Source organism: Herpailurus yagouaroundi, unplaced genomic scaffold (assembly GCF_014898765.1).
Source record: "Herpailurus yagouaroundi ecotype Mexico unplaced genomic scaffold, PumYag 166, whole genome shotgun sequence".
Classification (NCBI taxonomy): domain Eukaryota; kingdom Metazoa; phylum Chordata; class Mammalia; order Carnivora; family Felidae; genus Herpailurus; species Herpailurus yagouaroundi.
This window is the reverse complement of record NW_024412407.1, coordinates 30,179,195-30,198,524: the sequence shown is the minus strand read 5'-3', so window position 1 is coordinate 30,198,524 and position 19,330 is coordinate 30,179,195. Positions and strand designations below refer to the sequence as shown.

The 19,330-nt window shown below is 34.7% G+C and overlaps 1 protein-coding gene and 1 long non-coding RNA gene across 4 annotated transcripts in view; one reads left to right on the top strand and one right to left on the bottom strand.

The window, feature by feature from the left end:
• The window catches only part of LOC121038862 (uncharacterized), a 122,141-nt gene extending 110,060 nt beyond the window's left edge, over window positions 1–12,081 (bottom strand). Inside the window, exon 1 of the long non-coding RNA XR_005794542.1 lies at window positions 12,010–12,081. This is a non-coding gene — a long non-coding RNA (uncharacterized LOC121038862). The remainder of the gene's footprint in view (window positions 1–12,009) is intronic.
• A 329-nt stretch (window positions 12,082–12,410) lies between these two features.
• Window positions 12,411–19,330, top strand: part of PIK3C2G (phosphatidylinositol-4-phosphate 3-kinase catalytic subunit type 2 gamma) — a 354,340-nt gene continuing 347,420 nt past the window's right edge. For 2 of the 3 annotated variants that reach the window (XM_040488787.1, XM_040488783.1), the window contains exon 1: window positions 12,411–12,472. The gene's annotated coding sequence lies outside the window, so the exon portion shown is untranslated. Of the gene's footprint in view, window positions 12,473–13,472; window positions 13,683–19,330 lie in introns of those variants that run through there. The other variant, XM_040488784.1, reaches the window with a different exon arrangement.

The window sequence follows — 19,330 nt, the reverse complement described above, 5'->3', positions numbered from 1 at the left end:
GGGAAGGGAAGGGAAGGGAAGGAAAGGAAAGGAAAGGAAAGGAAAGGAAAGGAAAGGAAAGGAAAGGAAAGGAAAGGAAAGGAAAGGAAAGGAAAGAAATGAACTTTCTGGATTATAAACTGTGGAAGTGGTACCTGAGAGCTGCCAAGGGTATCTGAGAATGGTGTGGACACAGAAACAGAAGTGAGATAGGAAGAAAGAAAGACCAAATCCTGATGATAGTATTGAATTCATAGATTAAGCAGTGTCTGATGTCAGCTATCTTGCTTAGCTTAATTTTTAAATTATATAAACTGGTAAATTCTCTCTCTCTTTCCCCTCCTCTCCTGCTAAACAAACTGGCAAGCAAACTAAGCTTTTACTGATTAACTTGGGTGATATAGGGATAGATTCCCTCAACTTTGAATTCATAGCTGCTTTTTGTATGTTTCTATTACTGACCAATCACCCTTAAAATTGTCATATTCTTTATATATGTCAAGGTTATATACATAACATTATATGTATATAATCTTTATATACACAAAGAGAATACGTTGGGGCATCTCTTGCTCCTATCATATATCTCACTGAGGTGATTCATCTCTGCTCTGACCAATTATGTACTGGTTTTAACTTTATTTCTCAAGAGAATTTTGTTTTATTCATAATTCATAAAAAATGTTCTCATATTTTCCCCTCTGTACTCCTTGAAGGCATAATCGTGAACTCAATGAAATAGTTCCAACTACCTCCTTTTATGTAAATCTCCCTGATCTAATGGGGTCCTTTTTGTTATTAGGACTCGAGCACATATTCTCTGTATCCTAAGCACACAAAACAGCATCCAGCACATCACAGGCTTGAAGGTTGTTGGATTTCTTCCTAGACAAAGTAATTAATCTGCAATTTCTCTCGCTGTGACTTTCACCTTGCCTGAGCTGCACAGGTGCCGAAAACTTTGGTCTGCCCCTCTCTTTCCCACTCCCTGCCAAGGATGTACCTCAAGAAAAATCTTGAGATTTTTAGGAAATAAATATGATAAAATTTTAATGATTGTATAGTATTATGTTTTTGTTTTTGCCAGTTGATGGTATTTCCTGTTGAATAAGATTTACTTTCAAAAAAATGAATATGTAATGGTGAAATGTATTTGAAGAGAGTTTGAGACTATCACCCGCACTTGCCAACTTAAATTATATCACTAAACTAATTATCTTTCCACCTTTCCCTTAAAATTGGTATTATTCTTGTTCATCTTTTTCTCCCACTTCCATTATACATATTTTTATCCTTCTTGTGGTTCTTCTAGACCCTCAATAATCAGTAGGCTTCACATCATAAACTATTACATTGAAACTATCTGGGGCAAAATATTATATATACTGTTTCCTGCATTAGTGAGAAATGTAGCCAAGATCAGTTAGTGATATCCGCCAGAGTAATTGTTCGTATAATAATAATGAACAATACAATAAATTTGCTCCTCCAAATTTAGCCAAATGATTGTATGATACTATTAAGATTTTTTGACTAGACACTATATCTACAATCTTCATGTGTCCAGAATTAGAAATTAAAACAAGTATTAAGGGTGCCTGGGTGGTTCAGGCGGTTGAGACTACAGACTCTTGATTTTCAGCTCAGGTCATGAAATCAAGGTCATTAAATGGAGCCCTGCACTGAGCGTGGAGCCTGCTTGAGATTCTCTCTCCTTCTGCCCCTCCCCACTCCCCTTTCTCTCTCATAAATAAGTAAATAAATAAATAAATAAATAAAAGGGCTTAAAAATTTTTTTAAATCTTCATATGATTTTTTTGTTGAAGAAGTAGTAAAGCCTCAAAAATATCAATAGTTCTTTAAAAAAAATTTTTAATTAAAGTGAAAATACTGTTTTCCTGGAGATGACAAATGTGGGATGCCCTGGATTTAAATCTGAATTCTAGCTAGTGACAAGTTTAACTAACTTAATGTAGTCAGAATTAGTAAAAAAAAAAAAAAAAAAAGTCTGATTGTGGCATGTCTTACAGCAAATAAAATAGCTATTCATTAATTAGCCTGAGAATATATTATTAACTAGCACTGCTAAGGGTTAGCACTTGTGTTAACAGTAGTATTCCATATTTCTATATACTATAACTAGATATAGGAAAGCAGAACAACTTTGTTATTTAGTTTTATTAAGGGAAAAAAGAAATGACAGGGGGCCTGGATGGCTCAGTTGGTTAAGGGTCCAGCTCTTGGTTTCAGCTGAGGTCATGATCTCCCTTCGTGAGTTTTAGCCCCATGTGGGATGCACTGACAATGTGGAGCCTTCTGTGGATTGTCTCTCTCTCTCTCTCTCTCTCTCTTTGTCTCAAGATAAATAAATAAACATTTTTTTAAAAAATAGAATTGACAAATTTATCCCTAATATAGCAGTCAAAAAAATCTTTCACTATTCTGCAATTTACACATATTGGTGTCTTCTTTAATTTTAATCCACCAATGGGGGAGGTGGGGAATAAAATATCTTAGAAAGGAGCATATAGTTTTCATAAGGCATGATTTTTCTCAGTACCAAATCCTACTTCTGCCACAATCACGAGTGGTTTCTTGATATTTAGAGAAGCATTTAATTTCCAGCAGGTGGCGCTCTAGAATAGTTGGGAACCCAGGTTTGCTTCCATCTGAAACAAGGCAGAAGTGCCTTCATTAACATCCAAGTTAACAGAAATTCTGGAAACACAGAATGCATATTCAAACCAAATAAATGCCCTGTTGTCTTTTATTTGATAGCATTTAAACCTCTAAATATTTTTCTGTCTCTGACCTGACTTACTGTCAGGGAAAACTAGCAACACAACAATGTAGATATTGCAGCATTCAAATAAAATAGACAAAAATATAATGCGACATGTTAGAAAAGTAGGCCAGGTTTAGAGAACAATATACCAGCTTCTGTTTTAACTTTCAATAAAGTGCATTTATACATGTATTTGAATAACATTTGATGCCACAGAATTGTATTATATGCAAAATATATGCAAAATCAGATAATGATAGAAATTTATAATTTCCCAGCAATTATTGAAAATATATTATATTATATTATAAAATATAATATTATATTATAAAATATAATTATAAAATAATATAATTATATTACAAAATCTTTGTAATAAGCATATGGAAAAGCTGGAGGAAAAGTAGAAAGTAAGAAGAGATAAAAAGAATTTATTATTTAAAGAAGAAAGGAGTGGGGCGCCTGGGGGGCTCAGTCAGTTAAGCATCTGACTTCGGCTCAGGTCATGATCTCGCAATTTGTGAGTTCGAGCTCCGCGTTGGGCTCTGTGCTTACAGCTCAGAGCCTGGAGCCTGTTTCAGATTCTGTGTCTTCCTCTCTCTCTGACCCTCCCCCGTCCATGCTCTGTCTCTCTCTGTCTCAAAAATAAATAAACATTAGGGGCGCCTGGGTGGCTCAGTCGGTTAAGCGGCCGACTTCAGCTCAGGTCATGATCTCATGGTTTGTGAGTTCGAGCCCTGCGTTGGGCTCTGTGCTTACAGCTCAGAGCCCAGAGCCTGTTTTGGATTCTGTGTCTCCTTCTCTCTGACCCTCCCCTATTCATGCTCTTTCTCTCTCTGTCTCAAAAATAAATAAACCTTAAAAAAATAAATAAATAAATAAATAAACATTAAAAAAATTTTTTCATTAAAAAAAGAAGAAAGGAGAATTCTGTTAATTCTTGAATTTTCTATGTAGAATTCCTAGAAATCCTTGCCTAATGAAAAGATATGTGGCATTATGGAGGTATTATACTTTGGCTACAGTAGTAAACTGATCCATTTTCTATGCATGGACAAATTGGGAACATTGGTGATCTTGCTGAGTTACTGATGATTTCCAGCACATTTATTTATTTCTATCAGCAATAAGAATTTATTCAATGGTCAAAGTCAAACTATATTTAGAATGTCAAAGTTCGTTTACACTGTCAACTAATAATTTTCTGAGGAAATTGGAAGTCTTAGTCATAATCATTTATGTCCTGAGAGCTTTTTGTCTGAGTATTACTGTTTACCAGTTATTATATTGTATAAACCACAAATGCGTCTCTAATATAACAGTAAGCATGTGAGAATAGTACAGGCTGCTTAAAGCAGATTTGAAACACATCATGTTAAAACGTATTTAGGGCAGCACCTGCATCACAAATGCATCAATGAGTGTCACTCTTATTTTTGTGGAACTTTAAGGTGCTCCATAGTTTTAAAATATTTGTTATTTTAAAACCCCCATTGAAGGGGTTCCTGGGTAGCTCATTCAGTTAAGCGTCAGAATCTGGATTTTGGCTGAGGTCATAATCTCGTGATCTGTGGGTTCAAGCCCCACACTGGGCTTCATGCTGGCAGTACAGAGCCTGCTTGGGATATTCTCTCTCTCTCTCTCTCTCTCTCTCTCTCTCTCAAAATAAATAAATAAACTGTAAAAATAAATAAGTAAAATAAAAGACATGTAGAGGTCAAGAATAGATCCCTGATTTAAATATTTGAATATGTATGCTGTTATCATAAATCTGTTTTTCTTGAAATATGCAACAAAAATGTTTTATCCAAAACATTTAATCCAAAACCACTTTAACCTGAAAATGGATTGTTCAAAAGTAATCATTCTTTGGCCTTAAATCACAACTCAACTTCTCTGCAGCCTCAATGCAACACATTATAGACATATATACACCACACCCACTTACAGGGTTTTGGGAGGATGTATGCAAATTAAACTAGTAATTTATCTTACAGGAAGAATACTGAGCATACTAAAATTACATGTGACACTTGGGCAATATTAATATCTCTACTAATATTCTATCCCTTAATGTAATAAACTCTTCAATGATTGTAAAGTATGCAAATTTATTTTTCTTTAAATTTATCTTAAAATAGTTGTTCCAGCTGAAAAGCTCTTTCAAATATTAACATTTGGAATTAAGTAGACCAAATATTCAGATTCAAGTCAATGTTTCCAGTTCTCAGGCAAATACAGACACACATTCTACAATTCTCTAAGCAAAGTACAACTACGTATGTACAGCCTACAGATGAAACTAGAACTAATATAGTGCAAATTCCCAATTCTCAATTTTGCTTAAAGATTGAAGTGAGAAGAGAACATTATATTTTAATTAAACCCAACATAATTATCTACTGTATGCATATATTTTAATATAAAATGTAACAACCTAAATAAATTTTATACTTGCTATGGACTAGTATAGACTTCTTTGCCAATGGGGTACTTTGTTGGAAAAGTTTGAGAAAAATTGATGAAGTTATATTATCACCTAAATTATATTGTTTTTCAGAATTGCATTCTCTTTCCGTACTTACGTCGATATTAGTACAGTGTGTATGTTTATGAAATGTTACAATATTAATTATATTGAAGAGTTAAGATTTTAATGACTCTGAAGCTATGTTATTTGGGGAGAAAGCTATCTTTTTCAAAGTTTATCTTATTTGATCCTAAAACAACCATAGACAACTGATATGAAATGCATTATTCTCATTCTATCTTTAAAGAGAGACTAATCAACCAAGATGGGATGTCAAAAAAAAAAATGTTAAGTAAAAATTAACCTGATAATGGGGCTTACAGTTCTGACCATGATAGTGTTCATGATAGTGTTCATGATAGTGAACATGATAGTGTTCATCAGATTTATAATTCTGCTGCAAATAGCTACAAAACTGTACAAAATTGGAAAACAGAGAACTGAGGGTTGTGATCAATGAGAGAAAGAAAATACAGGAAATGACCTCTATGTTCATCCTGGCTTTCTGCTAGGGATCACTTTCCAGTTTAAGAAGTGGAGCCCAAACACAAAACAGCAATCTCCTTGAGGAAAAGAAACAAGGATTGGACTTCTGCACCACCAAAGTACCTGTTATTTGCAGGGAAGGGTAACAGAGAGAAGGCAGCTGGACAGAGAATTCCATATCTGGGTAAGAGACGTCTTGAGTCCTTGTGCAAATTCTAAGCTGTGCGTGTACAGAGAGGTACTCCACCAGTGTGGCACACTGCTCTGTAGAGCTATAAATCCAACAGAGAATCTAGGCTTGGCAGCACTAGAGTAATAAAAACCTCACCAGCCGGAAGGGAGAGACTGTGATGGACATTCTAGGAATTAGGTTGAAACTTCAGAATTGCCAGGGCTTAGGTGAAGTCCTGGTCTATCTCTGTGCTGCAATCAAGCTCAAAATGATCAAATTGAAACACCAGTAAAGTCACTTGCCTGCCAGAGGAAAATTAAAGACCTTCACAGTCTTCTGAATCCAGAAGATCTACAGAGGTGGGAGCAATAGATGGCGATAGCATTTAGGACAGTGATTGTAACTGGGAGGAGAGGTAGACTGTTTTGGAAAGAGGATAATGGAAATGTCCTATATTTTGACAGAGCTCTGACTTAGGTCTATGCATTTTTCAAAACATCAGACTGTGCACTTAAGATCTATACATTTTGCTGCATGCAAATTATGTCTCAAAAAAAGAGAGATTATATACAAACAAGATAACAGAAAAAAAGGAGTTTACATTTTAAAAAGTAGTGCTAAAATTTTTTATGGAATGGAAGAGGAATTTCTTTCTCTACTGTATTAATTTTGACTCCAAATGCAACAAAATGAATAAAGGAATAAATGCCAATAGTTTTTCCAAAAAAAACCCCTTTTTTTTGAAGTGAATGTATCTAGTTAGTAGAAATAATCAATAAGGGTATGGAAATACAAAAAGGCACACGAGCAGGATCAAGATATACTGACAGTGAATTCTTAAATGTGTTGGTGTTTACTATGTTCAAAAATCAAGAGAATGTGAATAAAACGCAGGAGAGTAAACATGCATGTATCCATATTATTATACAAGGCAGAAAGTAATAAATGCCTCAAAAGTTGTTGAGATAAAGAATAATGCAAGATGTGAACAAGGGTTTTTCTGGACAACTTAAACCTGAAACAGGTGAAAAAAGACTAAAATGGAACCTAGCCACCAGGTTGCCAGGGCCACTGTACTTTGTAGCTGTAGTGGAATGATATCCTCAAAGGCCTAAACGTATTTCCTAAATGCTCACAATAAAATTCTAGTATGACTATCACTATCCCTTATGTTCAAATTCTAATGATCTATGGTAAGGTAAACTATAACCATTAGTAAATAAAATTAGCCAAAACCAATCTGGCAACTTAAACTAATTTCCTTTAACTTTCAAGAAAACAAATATTTTGGGGCGCCTGGGTTGCTGAGTTGGTTAAGCTTCTGACTCTTGGTTTCGGCTCGGGTCACGATCTCGTGGTTCTTGAATTCAAGCTCCACATCTGGCTCTCTGCTGTCAACACAGAGCCGGCTTTGGATCCTCCCTCTCTCTCTCTCTCTCTCTGTCTCTCTCTCTCTCTCTCTCTCTCTCTCTCTCTCTGGCCCTCCCCTGCTTGCTGTTGCTCTCAAAATAAATAAACTTTAAAAAAAAAGTATTTGATTACCATATAATTATCTCTCTCTTTGGATCCTCTCTCTCTCTCTCTCTCTCTGGCCTTCCCCCTGCTTGCTGTCGCTCTCAAAATAAATAAACTTAAAAAAACGTATTTGATTACCATATAATTATCTTCTTACAAGAGAACTGAACACAACTCCCCCAGAGACTGCACACACTTTTTAGGCTACATTCTGCAAAGCCACTTTGGGAAGCTTCTGGAGTTGCTTTAAAGGTCAAACACACATTGGCTTTTACAAATCAATACAATCCCTAAAAAGCTTAGTGTGCTTTTGGTTTAGTTACTGACCATCAGATCCACAAGCAAATAACCATAACCAAAGATCTAATCTAGACAAGGTTTCCATGCTTGCAGACTATCTTCTTATATTTAGTGGTTTCTTTGCTCAGCACGTTTCTGCTTTCCTTTAATTTAATGGTGTCTACTTTGAAATTATCTGAAAATATTAGTTTAGATAGGAAAGCATCACCCTTACTCCAACCTTTGAAACTAGAATGGACCCCAATTAACTGAGAAGTTTTAATGTGGGCACTTCACACCATCAGAGACCTATTTACTGTTTAAGCTGCTTGTTTAAAATCATCTCTTATAACCAGCCCGAGTACACTTTGTCACAGAACTTTGCACAAGAAAGAGCCAACATATCTAAATGTTCTGTGTTTTTTCAATGCTCTGAGTTCTTTCAAACAGTTCGCATGTTCTTTCAGCAAGAAGACTACCTTTTTTTAAGGATCACAAGTGACAGTTTTACCAAATGTTTTATTATGGTGTCATAAGGATCACTTGTTTTCCAGCCTCTGCAATATCTCTGCTCTTGCTTTCCACCATCTGTTAGACCAATGCCTAATTTATTTTTTTCAGTACGGTAGAGTTCCACTTCTAGTAACCAAGTTATGTTTTATTTAAGATTCAGATGCCATCAAAAATGGGCTAAAATCCAACATTGTAAAAAAGATAGAAATTTATCTTATAGGTGGTTCACTATTGGCTGAGCAATCCCCCATTCTCAACAAGTAACTTATAACTTTAGATTCAGCGAAGCTGGTCAGCCTCTGCTATCACACAGTGATCAGTAAGAGAGAAAGGTTCCAGAATATTGCATGCTATATCCTTTTGAGGACAAACCCCAGAAGTATCAAATCTAACATCTGTTTAAATTCCATGATCTAGAATTTAGACACATGGTCATACCTTCCAGTTAGAGAGGCTGAGAAAGGCAGTCTTCAATTGGGTAGAAATGCGACCCGCTGAAACTATACTATGGAAAGAGATTAAGAACAGATATTGGGCAACAACTCACAGTCTGACATGCTACTGTGTTATGCAGAAACAAATCTAAATATTTAGAGCAGGGAAGAAAAATGCCATTCAGAGAATACAGTGCTTCCAAAAAATGACGAAAGGAAGAGCCAAAGTTGTGGAAAAGAATACTCCAGAACACAGTATTATCTGAAAATATTAGTTTAGGTAGGAAAGCATCACCCTTAATCCAACCTTTGAAACTAGAATGGACCCCAATTAACTGAGAAGTTTTAATCCCTTAGTCCCTCCAAGGATTGGACCACTGGAACTACTGAGTACACACTTTCTACTTTAAAAGCAATTCCATAAACAGAAAACTGGGAATTAGCTGTCACCACTACCTTTGTCACAGCTACCTCTCAACAGCCAGGGAAGTGAGGAAGGGACACACTGGAGTATTGCTTTAGAAACCAAGAGCTTGCTTGCCAGGAGAAAAGAAAATACAGGGCAACATAAATATTCCTTGCTTTCACCTTTTAAAGTTTGTTTGAAAACATCTTCTTGGTAGAAACTAATTCTCATCTTGACTCCTGGCTGCAAGGTACATGGGCAATGTCACTTTAAGGTTTTCAGAATCAGTAGTCAGACAAGTACAGGAGGAAAAAGTTTGGGATGATGTTTAACAATCCACAGCATGCACCAGTGCTACTAATGAACAACAGGCACCCTAGTAGAGCAGGTATTGTTAAAAATGTATTTTATTCCAAGTGAATACTCTTTAATGAACCTTTCATTTGTGTTTATTCTTTAGTAATTGAATAATCCTTTAGAACAAAATGCTTGGATTAATTTCACAAAGAATATCAAAAAACATAGTTGGTGTAAAGTTTGGAAATATCAATATCAATATCAATATCAATTTCTCTTTTATACTAGATTTTAAACAAATACTATTTTTGAAGGCCTGAGAGTTCTAACTTTAAAAAGACTTCATATTGTATTGATATACTTTTTCCCTAACACCAAGCTAAAGTGGATGAAAGAATAAGCAATTTACTTTTCATATAGCAGCAATGCAACTAGGACTTAATTTCAAAATGACTTCCTCGAAGCCTTCCCTTTGTCAGTTTCCTAATATTTGAAGTAGGAATATACAAATAACTTTATCATATCAGCAAATGCCTTCATTTGTTTTCCAGTGAGGTACTAACTGGGTTCAAATCGCTGTACTAGGCAACAGGGCTGGGGGAAGGAATTGTAGGCTCCATGAAAGCTGGGACGTTGCCAGTCTTGTTTATCAGACTGTACCTAGTACCAAGCAGGTGCTAAGCACCCAGTAGATACTCTATCAGAATTCTTGACTTCATAAGTGAGGTCCTATTTTCAAAAGGGTTTATGTAAATAATATTAAGAGGAATGAAGGGTAGGGCAAATACTAAGCATATATGAAACCTGCACGTTGCCTCAAGGTTGTGAACCATAATGCTCTGGATTGAAATGTCAAGATTACTGTTCAATTCAATCTTATTAAGTCAGTCTTGTCCAGGTTTGAGGCAAGACTGCAGGCTGACTACCAAGGATACTTACAGAACCTAGCTTGGAATGTATTTTCTAAAAATTAAGACATTTAAAAAACTTTAAAAATTAAAAAAAATTAAAATCAAAGCATTTGGAACAAATAAATTACATTTACTTTAAAGTGTGTGTGTGTGTGGGGGGGAACACATCTAGAAAAAGTAGTTTATATGTACTTGGACATTAATTTCTTAATGCCATGAGCAGGGGAAGTTTTAGGAGTCTATCCACCAAGACACTTAAAACTCTTGTTTCTAACACTTTTTAACTTTGCATTTTATTTAAAAAAAAAAAAAGCATAGACAAAATAACCCAAAGTAATAATAACACAACACACAGGAAATGGAAGAAACACTGTAGAGATTGCCTTTTTCCCCCAAAGAGTTGCAATTTCAGCACCACAGGCTGCTCATGTTGTCTTAAATGCTTTGCCTGAAAAATGAGTAGACTACTCTGTAAGACACAAGGTTTTACCTGTTTAAAGTAGCAGGCATAGAAGAAAACCACGAAAAAGTAAATGATAGAAATAGCACAATTGTCCATCTCATTTTATTTTTAATTAAAAGTTTTACTGAAACTGTAAGCATACATGTTAAGTGAGGAAACGGATGGTACTGAAGGGCATATTTTCAAAGAAAACCGAGTACAAGGTACACTTTGGTATCCGTTCTTGTTAATAAATAATGACTATCAAACTGAGCTAGTCTTAATCTTTCAGTTCTACCAAGATTAGATTGTTCCTTTTCAAAACCGTTCAGCTCTCCTCTTAGCTTCTCCTGCAATGTACATGAGTCTACTCTAACCTAGGATAAGAGGCTTGAAGGTACAAAAATTCCCAATTTTTCAAGGGAGTATTTTCTTAAAAATTAGTGGCTCATTCCAAGAATCAATGCAAAGAGATAGTGAGTGTTTAGCATAAATGTATTCAGGAAAGATCACTGCATATAAAGCTATTTTTAAACCCTTCTACCTCTCCAGAATCTCAAAGTTAAGAACTGCAGTCTAGGTTATGACTAAAATATAAAGGTGCAACCATTGTCACCTTCCATTTCCAGGCTAAGTTTCCAATTTGTGTTAATCTCTCACACTTATGTTTCTAAGGAAAGGAGTATGAAGGGAGGGTGTACATTTTGAACTATCATAAATATCTTTTCATAAGCAGCACTGAGAGTGAACGAAATTCTCAATTTTCTGTTCTCCATCCTTCTATCCAAGAAATCCCGCCTTAAAAAAAACTAATACAAAATTAAAAGAAAGCAAAAAAAGAAGAAAAGTGAGGATCCTACAATATATTCTGGTAACAAAAAAGTGACCCAACATAATTTTGGTTGCTAAGACCTTCTCCAATAAAGTAAGCATGCTTCTGGCTAAACCTAGTTCCTGGATCCAATTAGATAATTTTATGGGTTGCCACAAAATTTCCACACTCATCGCTCATTTTCAAAGGTAGCATACAGAAACAATAACAACAAACTACCCACATGTATTTTCTTGTTAACCTTTTAAATATTCCTTTTATTTCTGTTTCTTTGAAATATGATTAGATAATAAGAAATACTTTAAAAATTGAAATTTACTATGGTCTTAAAGTTGAGAAAACAAAACTGACATTTTCCTAAACCTGAGAAAAGAAAACACATCAAATCTTAATGAAATAAGGAAAAATAACTTGATAGTCAAACTCACAGAATGGCTAAAGTAGCATTTTCAAGGGTTCACTTCTGCTCCCGTGAATTGAAATCCCTTGTTCCCTGTCCCCCACCCACTCCCACATTCAAATGCATGATAATATGAGGGGAAAAAATGGAGAAATATGCTCGCCTTACCCACTTTTTTCAAAAATATATTTTTGTTTCCATATTGTTGCTAAGTATCGCTTGGCACAAATTCTGTTTAGCACAGAGAAGCTAATTCATTGTTGTGTGCTTAAATCCTGTATTCATTATGTAAACTCCTTCTTTCCATATAGCCCTCCAGGGTTTGATGAAAAATAGATTCCCAAACAAGCCAAACCTGCCAAACAGGAATAAAAGCTTTCAGAGGAAGCATAATGTTCCCTTGAAATAGAAGTGTTTTAGCTTGTATGAGCATATTTCACTCTTGCAAAGAAATGAGATCATGTTTCATTTCAGGAAGATGTATGCTTCAGGTAAGACACGGAAACAAATAAACCTCCTGTACTTAACCAAATACATAGAAGAATATTTGAATTCAAATGTACTGCTGAGGCAAAGCAGCTCCTTAATCGTATCGTGAAACTTAAACGGTAGAGGAGTTTAAGATCTGAGTAAGTTTGTAAATACTCTCCAGAAGATAAATACTTCCTGAAGAACTGATTGTGCCTTGATTATCCCTTCTCTCCCTCCCTCGTTACTTCTCTCCCTCTTTTCTCTCTGTCTCTTTGGCTGACCCTACAGATTGCCTTGATATCATATCCCTTTGTCATTTCCTCACTGCTCACTTTTATGTCCGTCAGAGTCTTGAGCCAATTTCAGTCACGTCTGCTGGTGGACCTTTCCTTTGTGCACATTTTCTTCAGTATCTTGCTGCTAGTGCCAGTAGTCTATAAGGCTGCATGCTGATGATGACTCCAAAAGGAAATTCTTATTAAATGAAGGGTAGATATTCTTAACATATGGGTTTCAAACTGACTGGAATTCCTGTTGGAGAAAAGCAGCTGTTTCCTTTCTGTTCTGTCACTCCATGCCGGGCTCCGGCCCTGTCCTGTCTGCCTGCCTCTGTACTGACAGCTCACTGAAGGCCGGCATGAACCCATATGTGTCCCAATTGCCCCCCCCCACTTTCGAGCCTGGCAAACAAATAGATTTCTGGCACTTACGATTAAAGACAGAAGTGATACGCCCCACTTTAACAAAGTAATTATAAAATGTAACTTGCATATGGTGCACAGCTTTTAAAATGCATTGTCTAATGTAACACTGTATATCAGGTAACAGATTCAGAGAGAGCTTAAAGAACAGATGTCATTTACGTTATGAAGAACGTCACCTATCTCATTATTAACGTCATTAAGAGCTTGGATTTGAATCAAGTTTTTCTTATTCCAACTTAAGGCTCTTTCCATAACATGCTACTCATACTCTACCCATCTACTTGCTACCTGCTCCGCGGAGAAAGCAAGTCTGTGAATTGAGCATAAGGAAATAGTAACCGTGTCTGAGCTGGCAAAAAGATAGCTTCGTCCAGTGTCCATGGAAAGGATCACGTTATGTAGATGAGTTACCTGATTCATTGAATGAACAAGCTAGTACATTGCCAGTGTCAGCCTCCAGGCCATGATTTCACTTTTTTTTGTCTCCGAGCTGGGATCATTTTCACCGTGAGGAAGCCCTCTTCAAGTAAGCAAACAGTGCAATAGAATTCTCTTGGAGTTTAGAAAGAAAAAGTAGTTTCATTTCCTGTCTAGAAATATATTGCATTGGATGTCTAACTAAATTATTAACTTTTTCCCAAATTTATTATCTGATTAAAGGATACACAGATAATCATAGCAAAAATGAATCCTTATAATTATTTAGGCATAAATCTGTTTTAATTGTTATCAGCTCTTGGCAGTAGTCCTTTTATGACACAACTTGTCCACTTTTAAGTTATCAGTTATGATTTATTTTTCTGTTGGATGGAATATTTTCAAGAATTATTTTCTGCTACAAAATAAGGGTGATGTATATCTTTGAACTCTTAATTTACACAAAATGTTTTTTTTCTCAGAACTTTATTTTGTATTTCTAAATATTTTCCATTTTTTTGTGTGTTTTTTTTCCTCTTGAGTTGTATAGAAATGTTTTTAAGTTAAAACTTATGAATTATTTTGTAAATTATCTTTTTATTGATAGTTAAGTATATACTGGGGTCAGAAGGAATAGTATGTGTAATGCTGACTTTGAATTATGTTAAAATTCACAGAATATATGGTCAATTTCCATAAGCTATACTTGTCCTTGAAAAGAATATGTAATTTTCATTAATTGAATGCAATATTCTACATATGCTCATTACATAAAGCTTATTTTTTCAAATCGTCTACATGTTTAATGACATTTTATCTAATTGATCTATAAATCATGTAAGATTTCAATGAAATCATTTAATTATGAAGGTGGATTTGTCATTTTCTCTTATAGCACTATAATGTGTAATGGTATGAATTTGTAATGAATTATTTTTAGTACATACATATCTCACATACCGACAAGGTGAAGTGAATCTTTTATTTCTATAAAGTGCTCCTTTTCTCCTCCAGATAAGTTTTTTTGCAGGTAGGCCTGTTTGGGTTCTTTTCAACATAACTACACTAGTTCTGTTGTTATTATTGTTACTATTTGCCTGGAATATCTTTTCCTGTCCTTTTAATTTTAAGCAATCCTTATACTTGCGTATCTAGTATGTCTGACTGGCTTTTTTTCTTTTTTAACACAAAGTAACAATCTAGAGATTTTATGTAATATATTCAGACCATTTACATTTATGTGCTTCTGAAACATTTTAATTTCTACCATCTTAAAGAACACTTATATTTGTACAATTTTCTATATTTTCCTGAAACCACTGGACCTTCTTCCAAACTGATCAAGGGTTGTTGCAATTGCTTGCATTTCCTTCCCTCTTTCTGCTGTAGAAAGATATACCCTCTATTATCTTACTGGTTACATCTAAAAATTTAACATGCATTTCTGAAAAATCTAAAGTTGTCTATATCTATACTTCCTCCTGGACAATACAAATATCTTTCAAAATTTGGATCACCCAGCCCCAGATACTAGCCTTGTGGTCTAGTATTTAATTATATCTAGTCTATTTTGATCTCTAAATTAGCAATTATTATTGTTTATACGGCCAATGTTAGAGAATTACCCACATATTTACTACAACCTTACTCGTTATTTCCTTATGAGAACAGGTTTTCATTTTGTTCTACTTCTTAAAAAACAGTTTTGCTGAATTATTGGCTTATGTTCCTTGTCTGATTTTTTTCATGATCATGTTGGCTCCCTCTTTTGTTTGGATATTTTTGCTTAGGTCTCATGCTGATTACTTTCTTATAGCTGTGCATCTCTGAATAGCAGTGATTCTTTCTGAGACAGCTCATTCTTGAAAGACTGTATATGAAGGAAACCAGGAAAATTAGCTATGTGAGCAGACCACCTCTATTCAGATCTTTTGTTCCAGAACATTTTCTCATCAATACCCTACCTTTTAGGTAAACACTGAGATAGAAAGATGTCTACTTAGCTCATAGTGAAGGCTGGAATATATGGTCAGATGGACCATGGCAAGGTATTTGTCTTTAGCTAATTGAAATCAGTGTCACCACTTTTTTTCTCCTGTACCTTTTGAAACTAATAGCCTGTTCTCTAAAAGCATGCATGGGATGTCTCCACGCTTGCTCACTCAGTAACCCTTTTCTTCAATTATTTGGAGAATTCTTTCTCACAGTCTTCATAATGATGTTTTTCTCCCACATACTGAAATTATTCTATAAGCATTAGATTGGTTACTTATTCATTATGTGTGTGTGTGTGTGTGTGCATGTGCATGTGTCTATATGTTTGCATGTACACATGCATGGCTATATAGTCAACCTTTAAGAAGAAAATGTTAATCCAGAGAAATTAATGATATGTGTTTTCTTTTGATCTGTACTCTGATCAATTAGACTCTGGCTGAATCCCCTCAGATGTGCCCTATTTTCTAGTTTGCAATGAGCTTTTAATTTATCCAAGTCTAAGGAACTAAAAATAATTCCATACACCCATACCTAGTTTCAGATTATCTGAATACATTATTACACACACATACGAGCGTGCACACATGAGCGCGCGCGCGCACACACACACACACACACACTCAAACACATACATCCTCAGCAAAACCTGCTGTCAGGAGGTTTTTAATCTTTGTTTCAAACTTACAGTGATTTTGTATAAGAACACTGTACCCTCTTTGATGTAATTCACCATGATTAGCCACCCCCTACTACTACTACTTTATAGCTCATTATTTTCACTTGGTTGGAGTCTCAAAATTGAAGAAGGAAAGAAACCCTCTTTTTGTAACATGCATATAGCATTCAAAATTACTTTCCTATATTATTCTCAGGATTTTCAGCACCATAAAAAGAAGACCATAGTCTTATCTCCACTCCAGGTCATCTCTCCAGTGTCCTCTCCAGTGACTGACAGAATAGGGGTTCAATATACCCACACTTTCATTTTATGAATAAGAAGACAAACACCGATTGCCTCAAAGAGCAGAACTCACACAACAGGAAATTTTTTTTCTGATCTCTGAGACACAGAACAGGGTGGAGGCCTTCCCTATACCTTTCAAACTACTTACCATAGTTTTCCTTTTACTCAGTGTTCACATATTTGCCCTTTTTGTTGGTAAAGCATTCCACTTTAGTAAACTGTCATGTCAATATTTGTGTTAATTTTCATTAATTTGTATCAATTTCTAATTACTTTGCCAACCAAATATCTCTGCTATTTCAAATCATTTTTAAATCTCTACTTGAGAGTTACCAAATAGTTTTCTATTGTTAACTATAACAAACGAGTAATACATATACTATCCCTTAAAATCATAAAACCATAAGTAGTGTCCAAAATAAAAATCAAGCCTAGAAATAGTCCTGATATATAAAGGTACAGTACTTGGCTTGCTAATCTTTATACAATGCAATACCAAGTAATTATTTTTTCACTTCATGCTTTATGTTACTGCCAATCAATTTCTTAAAACATTTGTTTTCCAAAAAACTATAGCAAAATCATTACCAAGAGTGGATTGTTGAGTTGATATCTTAAAATATAATAATCCTTTTTTCTAATTGTAAAAGTTGATTCCAACTATTCCACTTCCTAGCTGTATAAGCTCTTAAAGATGCTTAAATGCTTCGTGCCTCAATTTCCTCTAAAATGAAGAAACTGATAATGCCTAGTCAAAAGACCATCATAAGGCCATCATAAGTTTTGTATGAGGAATAAATAAGTTAAAAACAAAGCACTTAGAATAATGCTTTGCACATTCTAAGTTAGCACTCAATAAATGTTTGAAATTACTGAAATTATTAAATTATGTCTTTTTACTCCTAATCAGTACTTAGCAGAATACATTCTGATGGACAATCTTCTAGAAAATATTAATGAGTGTGGGTTAGGTCTCTGGGCTTTCATCCTCCTGTTAACAGAATACAGAGTTAGGCTCATGGTCCAGTCTTCACCCTCTGCTTACCACTGATCCCTGCGATTAACCCAAAAGACGTGCATTTGATCCAAGGTAGATCAACTAGATTCCTGCTCTTAATTTTTAAACTGACATCGTTTGCTTTGCAGAAAAACATGTTTCCCCAAGTCTCTACCCATATTCCCCTCCTGGAGAGAAAAAAGTCCATTTTTCTGTAGAAAATATAGAAACCAATGTATTTAGAGAGAAAGAACTTCAAGAGAGAAAGAGAGGCTTAGTTGTGACAGTTGTTCATGCTCTTAGTTCACATCATATTCCCTTTTGCATTTTCTGCCACTTGTGACCAAGAGTCCTAACCAAAACAAAAGTGTTCTCAAAAGAGTATCCTGAATAAGCCACTTTTAAAGTACTGCTAACTGTAGTCCTTTCTTGACATTTTACAAAGCATAGTAAAATCTCTATGTATTTTTACATTAAAGCAAACCAACAAAAACATGCTTACCTTAGTGTAACTCAGCATCTCTCAAACAATTTGGACATTTTTTCTGACAACTTCCATAACAAATGACAAACTTGTGCTTCATAGTGGTTTAGGAAACACTGATACAGTATTTTCATGATTCCACCTTTTAGATCTTTATTCCCTATAGAACTTACTTCATAATTGTAATCCATATTTAATGGTGTTTAGATTTTTTATCCAGGTGATTAACTGTGCCTGCCCAGATACATCTATTAAGCAACCTACTATTTCCTTCATGTCTAACTTAACCTAAAAATTGATATATGCTATGGTTGATTCATACATTTTCTTTTTAGTTTCTTTGACACATATGTCTATAACCAATCAGTTGGTATATTGTTTTAATTATTATGTCTTTAAAGTGTGTATTATTTGGGGCGCCTGGGTGGCTCAGTCGGTTAAACATCTGACTTCGGTTCAGGTCATGATCTCACAGTTTGTGGGTTTGAGCCCTGAGTCTGGCTCTGTGCTGACAGTTCAGAGCCTGGAGCCAGCTTCAGATTTTGTGTCTCCCTCTCTCTGCCCCTCCCCTACTCATGCTCTGTCCCTCTCTCTCAAAAATAAATAAACATTAATTTTTTTTAAAAGTAAACATAAAAAAATAAAATGTGTATCATTTTTCATATGCAAGTCCCTACTAATATTTTTTCCATCATTTTCTTTACCAAAAGTGACTTAGAATCGGCTCATTAATTTCCCAAATAAGGGGATTAAATAAAATGTATGAATTCTTCAAAAATATATTTAAATTTTTAAATTTTGTATCTTCTCATCTGGAAATAGTGTGTCTTACTGTTTGGCTATATTTCTACAATAATTTGCCAGAAGAAATAGTTATCCTATTCTTGATTTGAAGGAGAAAGTTCATAGCATTTCTTCATTAAATAAACTTTGGTTGTTAGCATGTGCAAATTATTTTTTATCTGTTTAATTATGTTTTTTTCATTTATAGTTACCATTTAAAAAATGAATGGTTAAAAACAGCAAATCCAAAATTAATTTCTGCTATGATTTATTCATGTACTATTTGTTCAATGATTCATCTTGATCGGATTATGAAAGAAAAATTATAAAATATAATTATAAAATTTAATATTAATAAATTGAGTTGGATATAAAATCCCAGAAGTGTCCATTAATTCACTTTTTAAGAAGTGCATATGCATATACACACACACACTTTTTTTATACATAAATGCCCACATTTATTATAATTTCTTTAGAAATTGCAATAAAATGTTCTTGATACTTTTTGTCCTATATTGATTTCTGGTA